This window comes from Azolla caroliniana, unplaced genomic scaffold (assembly GCF_043228905.1).
Source record: "Azolla caroliniana isolate FFs.n. ecotype wild unplaced genomic scaffold, voAzoCaro1.0.p SCAF_20, whole genome shotgun sequence".
NCBI classification, from domain to species: Eukaryota; Viridiplantae; Streptophyta; class Polypodiopsida; order Salviniales; family Salviniaceae; genus Azolla; species Azolla caroliniana.
In genome coordinates this window covers 15,409,382-15,418,236 of record NW_028230455.1, presented here as the reverse complement: position 1 = coordinate 15,418,236, position 8,855 = coordinate 15,409,382, and the positions used below count along the sequence as shown (strand labels likewise).

Genomic DNA, 8,855 nt, shown 5'->3' with positions numbered 1-8,855 from the left:
AACATAATCTAGCCTCCCTATCACTCCCTAGAACTGCTTCAACATCCTGTAACATCATCCATCTTTGTGACAAGCACAAAGCAAAAATTAAATAAAAAAAAATAAAAAAATCCCATAAGGATGACTTCCCCGAGCAAAGCCAAACCACTCTTCTATTCCCCATCTTCAACCTACTCAGATTCAACCTAATGCCAATGAATACTCTCCTCAGGCAGTCATAAAAAATTGCTTCCCCCTAGTGTAAAAAACTCCCTCACCAACTCATGATACTATGCTTCAAACCCCACACCATCTTCACTCCTCCTTACCCCTCAAAAGAATGTTGCTTCAAAAAGAATTTGCTTCTTACGTCCACAACAACCATCTCACCATCTCACTAATCGGCACCAAATTTTGGCTTGCCATGTCCTTGATTTCCACCAACAGCATCACTTATCATGTCCAACGACACTGCTTCATAGTCCATTAGGTAAGTAAGGAAACCTGCCGAAAAGTATTAAACAATACAGATTCTTTGAATAGAAATCTATAAATATCTCCCTATCACACCATAGGAATACTTCTTCCTCCCAAAACAACAGAATTATTATGTTTGTCAACAAGTTATGTTGTTATGTGCTCTGAAATAAGAAAGGATTAGGCGGAGAAAACAACCATCGTGGTGGCACATAATTCCAACAGTTTTCATGTGTCCCATCCAACCATAGAGGTATTGGCCTCCATGTCTGACGAATTTTTCTTCTTTTCTTATGCACCTTTTCTGTTGTTCCTTTTATATTATCGTACTCTCCCTTAACTGTATGTACTAAGTTGTCCCATAACATCTTTATCATATCCACCACATTGTACTCGATACCTTCATATTTCTTGCTACACCTACACTTCCACCACACCCATAAAGCATTAATCGAGACAATATTCCAAACAAAAGACTGTTTAAAATATTTACCACCCAGACTATTCGGAAGAACTGCTTCAATTCTATTCTCCGACACACGCAATGCTTCCACACATTGCTCCCCCTCGTACATTGATACTTGGACATCCAAAGACCCCCAAAAAACAGCTCCCCATGTAAAAATCGCTCCTCTATATTTACAACAAAACAACCTGAGTATTCTTCCCCAATATTGTTGAGCTGCAACACAAGTCCAAAACAAATGTTTCAAAGTCTCCTCCTGTAATTGGCAACACACACAACGACGATCATGAACCTGTGCTTTTAGATGATAACCTATAGGTAAAGCATAATGAAGTAATAACCACTTAAAAGAAATGGCTCTCCGCAAACATGGTAAGGTCCATAGACTTTTCCAGTAAGCTGCCAAATATTGAGGTGATATTGCACCTGACTCCCAGTACTTTTGTGCAGCAGGACTTATAGAATGGCGTTGCAACAAGAAGCGTCTCCCGTAGGCCACAGAATACTGAAAAAAAGGAAGAGTTCTACTTTCTTGTTCATTTAACCGCCATGCGTAATCAGCCGGATCCCAATTAAGGTGTTCCACCGGCTTACTTTGAAATGCCCACAGTTGTCGTGCGTGGTCTGCCAAAAAAGGGTTAGGATCCAGGAAAATCTTCTTCTCTAACCTAGCAATTACCCTAATGGGTTTTTGGGAGGCTAGTTGCATAATTTTAGCTTCTTCTTCCACTAAATATAAAAGACCAGCATCTCCAACATCATAAAATCTTATTGCACCCTCATCAATGTAAGCCCTGACACCTATTAAAATGCCCAAAGGTGAGAAAAGACCGTACCATGGATAATTATTATGTAAGGTAATTTGCCTTTGGCAATTCTGAAAAGCCTAGTGAATCTGAACGGACATCAAACATCCCCCTCGTAATGAAGAGAAGAATTGTTTTTAGTCCCAATCAGCCACACTTGTAGCTGGTCCTGAGTCCATTTTCCCCCACGATAAATGCGGCCTAATACCTAAAACACAACCAGAGCTATCAGTAAAGAAAGGATTCCATAGCAATGGTTGTCTTAGAAATTGGGCTTCTGTTGAAGGTAGTTGAAATAATAGAGCCTCTCTAATGTCCTTCCATGCCCTCAAAATACCTGTAAAAAATCTTCTAGAACCAACATTTTGAGCCTTAATTAGAAATTCAGAATTAAACAACCATCTACAACTATCTTGCCACTGTCCTCCTAAGGTAGGCTTAATGTTACGAATATCTAACAACTATAAATTTTTCCACAACTCATCCCTAGGCATAAATCCTCTCACAACATGCTTCGCAAGAAGAGCCTTACTCTGGAGCATAGGATCTATTAAGCCTAGTCCACCTTCCCTTATTGGCCGGATTAAAACCGGCTAAGCAACTTTTGCAACAACCCTTGATCCCAGCGAAGCACCCCAAATAAAACTACGAACCAAGCGTTGTAATTTCAATATAATGGAACGTGAAAATAACCACGTTGAAGCAATATACCACATTGATGCGAGCAAAACAGAGTTTGCCACAACTACCCTTCCAAGTAAAGACAAATTAGTTGTATCCCAATATAACAATTTATTTCTAACTCGTAATAAAAGGGGTGTTAGCATATCTTCTGCTGACAACTCTAGCCCTACTTGACAACCCAGATACCTTACTGCTCTACCTCGAGGCACCCAAATAAAACCTGGAGTTGGCACATCTTGTGGAGGAGAGGAAGACGCGACCCAAAATCCCATAGACTTGTCCCAATTAATCAAAGCTCCTGAAGCATCACAAAAATCTGTTACTGCTTGTTGAAGATTCAACAAATTCTCCTTATCTGCAGAAACATATAAAGCGGTGTCATCAACAAATTCTGAATCAACAGTCATGGTTGCATATCCTTGTATCGGTAAGGCTATGCCACGAGTTTGTACATTCCTACTCCTAAGGTAATCAGAAAAAGCTTCAGAGACTAAAATAAACAAAAAGGGAGCTAGTGGACACCCTTGTCTTACTGATCTCGAAATTGGAAATCTACAACCAACATCACCTGCAAACAAAAGAGAACTATGAGCGGTCCTATACAAAGTTGCGACAACCCTAATCCATTGCATTGGAAAGCCCATTCGCAGAAGTCAAAACATTACCAATCCTATCCCAATACTCTAGATACCATGAAATCCCCATCCCATCAACACCTGGACACATATCCTTACCTAAAGCTTTTGCTGCTAACAAAACCTCCGAAGGTTGCAACGGTGCAAGCAAAGAAATTTGCATTTCCAATGAGACTCGATTAGAGACCGAAGCCCAAACAACATCCCTCTTAATCACATTATTTCTTGAAATTGGAACTGTTGTCAACAAATGACTATAAAAAGAGGATGTTATGTCCCTCATCTCTATCACATTCGATGTAAAAGACCCATCAACTCGTCTCATACTCGTCGGTTGAGACTTATGTGATTTAATGCGATGAGGTTTAAAAAACCCTTTACAAATTGTATCCGCCTGTCTAGTCCATCTTGCAAAGGATTTATGATACCAAAAATCTGACTTCTGCAATTGCATATCAGTAATTGTTTTCCCAACATCAATAATTCTCGTGGCTAAATCTACAGATCTAGGCCACCTTTGTTGCAAATGTTGTAACGCTGTCAAACCTCGTTTGTATCTTCCAATCTTGAAATCATAATCAAGGTACAAAGCTTTCGCTTTACTTTGAAAAAATTCTTGAATTTCTTTCAACACATGCACCACATTAAACAAGATATCGGATTCCGCATCATAATGATATCGAAACCAAATACTTTGAACAAAATGTTTACAATCGTCTCTAAGAAAAACGGAATTAGGATTCTAAATCTACTAGCCCTTCTTGTCGATGATAAAAAGAATTTTAACTTAGGAGGTGAATGATCAGAAAAAGAACAACTAGGTAAGATTCCTAATTGACCACCTCTAGTCCACATAAAAGCATCCCCATAAAACCTATCCAAACGAGAAAGGTTGACCCCTGCCAATCTCCTGTCAGATCTTGAAAAAGATAGAGATTCTGGTATTCTATTAAAGGATTGTACTGACCAAAGATCAACCAATTGTAGTGACAGACATAGTTTTTCCCACTCCCTAAATTCTGACCTAGAGATAATGCGTAAACTACCACCTTGCCTATCTTGCACATCCTCTAACATATTAAAATCCCCAACTAATGCCCAATGGTCAATTTGAGGTATTTGTAATAGAATTTCAGACCAAAAACGAGACCTTGCTGCTTCAGAGTTTGGTGCATAAAGGTTAAGCAAACCCCACTTAATCGCTCCTATTTGAAAAACAATATATTGTGCTCTTTTATTTGCTAATGATCCAGACATACTTACATGTGTAGCCCAAATATGTGAAACCGCAATACATAAACCTCCCTGGGTATCATTCGGTCCAAAAGCCGGCAACTAGAATTGTTGCCACCTCCCGGGGAGAAGATTCCCATATTTTAAGATGTGTTGTTCCCCTAAATGATGCTCCTGAATAATGAGCACATCTATTGGTCCTACATAAGGCTTTTTTAACTCCTGTCTAAAAACCCCTCTCATTCTTCGAAACCTACTACCTCCTAATCCTTGAACATTCCATGAGATTATATTTAGAACATCCATTAATAATAATAAAGAACTAAGTATTATGAAACTGTCCTTTTTCCGGCCAAAACTTGTCCTCGGCGTTTTCCTTCTTCAGCAACACGTAATTGTCTTCTAGTTATCATCATATCTTTACTGGAGTATTTATGTGCATAGATTGGCATTGCTTTGTCCAATGTCATACTATCATGTGGAACCAAAGTTACTGCCGAAAAGGAAAAATCATTAATATCTTGAGCAACCATCGTTTCCACTACGGAGAGAGACTTTTGTTTTGATGGATCCTCCTCATAGATTACTAACGATAACTCCTTTTCACAATCCATGTCAATCCCCGAACAGTCAATTTGTCGCGCCTTGTCCTGAGGCACTGGGTGAGGCAAGGATTGAATGATATGCTTCCCTTTATCCCCCAAACGATTACCATGATGTCTATCCTTACTTTCTTTAATAGTCAAGGCTTCATGATCATGTTTCGAGGTTGTTGGATTCTGTATTTCAACAACGTTATTCTTCTCCCTTACAATATTTTGTGAGGAGATATTCCTATCTTCATCGTTATTCAAAGTATTGTACGGATTACCATCGAACAAAACTATAGAATTGATTGGTGAGTTAAATTGTTTAAAAGTATGTTTAGCTGCTACTGGAGTCCAGTCAGATCTCCCCACCTTAGTAGTTGGCTTAGGGGCCTCCTCTGATCTATAACGTTTCCGAGGACAATCCTTCCCTAAATGCCCAAAATGCCTACATATAAAACATTGATCCGGAAGCCCCTGATACACAATCCTTTGGGGCAATGGCTCTTTATTTTCTTGCAAATTTGGCAGCAACACTGAAGATGGTAAAACACTATTTCGGGGGGCCAAAATCCTCATTGCTGGTGCTCCTCGTATACGCTCATCTTCATGTGACGCCTCATCTTTAATCGCTATTACAATACCTAAAAGAGAACCTATTTGAGCTAATACTTGATGCCATTCTTTCTTCAATCCTGGAAAAACGGCTGTAAAGATCATCTGGGCTTCTTTGTGCTGCAAAATATCATCTGCAACCACATTATGAGTCCACCTGTAGAAAGATATCGAATTGCCCTGCATTGTTGTTTGTTTCATCTTCAACAAACGATCCACTGAAGAAGAATCGGCAAACTCCAAATAATAACATCCTTTGCCCATGAATTGGATGTCCATAACAATGTTGATTTCTTCTGGGAAGGAAGCGTACAACATTCGACGCAACTCAGGCCTATTTGGCCTTGATCCTTCCATATGAGCTACCAGAGAAACCTCCTGTAGTCGTTGTACTTCTGCCAACACAATATTCTTATCATTATCTAACAAGGAGAGTGAGACGACCTTACCTGAAATATGGGGAGAGGTAGAAGGCTGATCGAGGGGAGGTACATCGGAACCCCCTTTGTGCGTCGAATCAGGTATTGGCCGTTGTTCTACCATCGCTCCTCGCACTCTGTTTATTGCTGCCATCTTCATTATCCCTCTCAAGTCCAACCTTGATAAGTAAAATTCTTGAAAATTCGGTTGCTTATTCTAGTTGTTGCATCACATGTAAGCATATAGCAATTCCTACATGGCAGGAAGCCACAATGAAGCTTGGGTTTCCAGTGGCAAGACATGTCATTCGAAAAAGAGATTGTACATGCAAGCAAGGATTGACAAAATTGAGGATTTCGAATAGTGCCCATGATCGAAAAGCAATGGTAGCAGGCACAATTTCGAAAGACTTGCAAAATAGGGTAGTTTTCAACAACTTTGTTACACCACCACTCATAATTGACATAGTAGTCCAGGCATCTAAACTCTTTTTACCTTTATAAAATAGGGTTGTTGATTAATTGCACAATTTTCCATGTGGCCCTTAGTCTACGATTTCCCTCACAAGTTACAAACTACCATAGGAAATCAGGGAAATAACTCCTCGCTTCCCTCTGAATCAACAACATCCAGATTCATTCGAAAACCATGAGCAAATGAAGATGGATTTGTACGTAAAAATATCGTATTTGTGATATCTATTGGATGGCATGGAGTAACATTCTGCTCATGTCAATCTTGAACCACACGGTGAGGTAGATAAAATAGAAAAGACTATAATAGTATATGGAACCAAATTTGTCCTACATATGGGAGGAACCATCATGAACAAATGATACCAGTACGGCTTCAAGCAACAACATAGCTCATGGGGGAAAATATCACACCCCTCTAGGCTTGACTGACGATACTCGCAAAAGACAAACGGCGACTCATCTAATGGACTGCCCATTCTTCGTTAGAGCAAACTTCTCGAAGAAAATGGGATAGTGGACTATTAAAAAGGCAGCTATTGCACCCAACCATCCTATTTCTAACAATCTTGGTGGTATATCAACGACTCGTAGACTAACTGAAACAGAAAAAGCCATTGTTCGAGACATGGCAAATGTTGGAACTGGTGCGGCTTCAACTCTGGCCTACTTGAGAGAAAAAACCAGAAATCAATGGACCACCAGGAAAGAAATCTACAACGAAAAAGTGGTTGCAAGAGCCGAGTTTCTTGACGGGCACTCGCCAATTCAACCGTTGTATGATGAGATCTCCATTGGCAACTTTATCTTCAATTTCAAGGTGAACTCGAACCGCTCAATCAATGGTCTTTTCTTTTGTCATCAGAAATCGGTAGATCTTGCTAGACGGTTCAATGTGGTATTTGTCATGGAATCTAGTAGAATCTAGTCACATGAAACTTATGGAAATGGAGAAAATAACATGAAACTAACGACTGAAACTTCAATTGTTCGATAGAGACAATAAATAAGATTTGAACATGTATCGTTTGGTAAAAGCCGATAGATTTCCTATATTTATTGATGGCAACAATAGGTTTCTTGTGTTTATTGAATGCAATTATAGGTTTTTTCTGTTCATTGAATACAATAAGTGATGGTATGTTAAAGACATATAGATTATAAAAAATGGAATCAAAAGGCAATTATCTAGTAGCTAGCTATCTCAAAACAACTTCTATGTATTTGTTGCTCTATATATCTAGAACGTTGACAATGATGTCCCTGTCATGTATAGCGTTGTTGAAAGATATTATATAGTTTGACAAAACAAGTGGCCTCCTATTTCTTTGTCCATATACACAAGGTTTGACAATATGTGTGTGGGCCTCCTTGTGGGGGATATGGTACCCTAAAAAGAAAAAAGGCTATGCACTCATTTCAATAACGACTTTCTTTATTTGTCATGTTCTTTCTTTTTCATAAGTATGCAAAACAAATGGCGCATATCTTAAGGAAACATTGCATCACTCTCTTCCAAAGCGAGCCCTTCTTAAATGGACAAAAGCCTTAATGGGCTTTCAACATTCCACATGCCCACACACACGCGCACCACCATTGCAAAAAGCATTCTCTCTCACACGGTACACCTCTCTTTCCTCTCTCAACGTGACTAATTGATCAAAACAAAGTGTTGGTTGTACCCTCTCCCCCTCGAAAATATTACTCTACGGAAGGCACGCATACACAAACTAGTAGGTGCTTGGGGACATTACTTCAATTGAAATGACCAAACAACATCATAAGCTTTTGTTTTTATGAAAGCTTTGAATTACGTCAGCTTTGGCAAGATATGTACAACGAAATGTTGAGCTCAAAGCCGGGAGGGCCTTTTATGACATTCACTTGACAACAACGTGAACGCCGAAGCCAAACCAATGTGTTTGGTATGCACGCCATATTTTGAAGGTGGTGATCGTCCCTCCCATCACAAACAAATCAAGGATGCATAGGTCTCAAACATCATTGTACGAATGTAGGTAGAGCAATATTACAATGGCCATAGCCATGGAGTTTTTAAAACGTTGATGATGATCGCACACAGAAGGGTCTAGGGACACCCCACCCTAGCCCTTGGCAATAGTGCCTCACTTTTACTCTATTTAGTGTTTATGGCATGAAGACATGTCCCACCCAAAAACTCAACAACCCCTCTCTGTCCATGATCGCAGTCTTGGAGAAGAGAGGAAAGCATTTTCTCAACAACACCTTGGATGCACAAGAAGAAGAAGAAGAAGAAGAAGAAGAAGAAGAAGAGCATACATACCAACAGACCAAGAAGAGGAGCGCAAGGATTACTTGCCGGGAACAGTTTCCGCAATGATGAGGAAGGACTCATCTCTGCTAAGCGAGAGACCATTGGGGAACTGCAACCCTGATAAGATGACACTGCTCTTCCCTGTCGCAGGATCATATCTTATAACCCTCCCCGAATCGTCCCT

The 8,855-nt window shown here is 39.8% G+C and overlaps 1 long non-coding RNA gene across 2 annotated transcripts; it reads right to left on the bottom strand.

Annotated features, from left to right (window-relative positions):
* Positions 1-658: 658 nt before the first annotated feature.
* LOC147851223 (uncharacterized) lies at positions 659-6,037 on the bottom strand. 2 transcript variants are annotated; one of them, XR_015531638.1, is made up of 3 exons: positions 5,932-6,037; positions 950-1,089; positions 659-876 (listed from the first exon to the last, which is right to left on the bottom strand). It is a non-coding gene; the product is annotated as an uncharacterized LOC147851223 (long non-coding RNA). The 2 variants fall into 2 exon arrangements; XR_015531639.1 differs by lacking the exon at positions 5,932-6,037 and adding an exon at positions 1,349-1,464 and having other exon boundaries at positions 659-1,089.
* Positions 6,038-8,855: the final 2,818 nt, after the last annotated feature.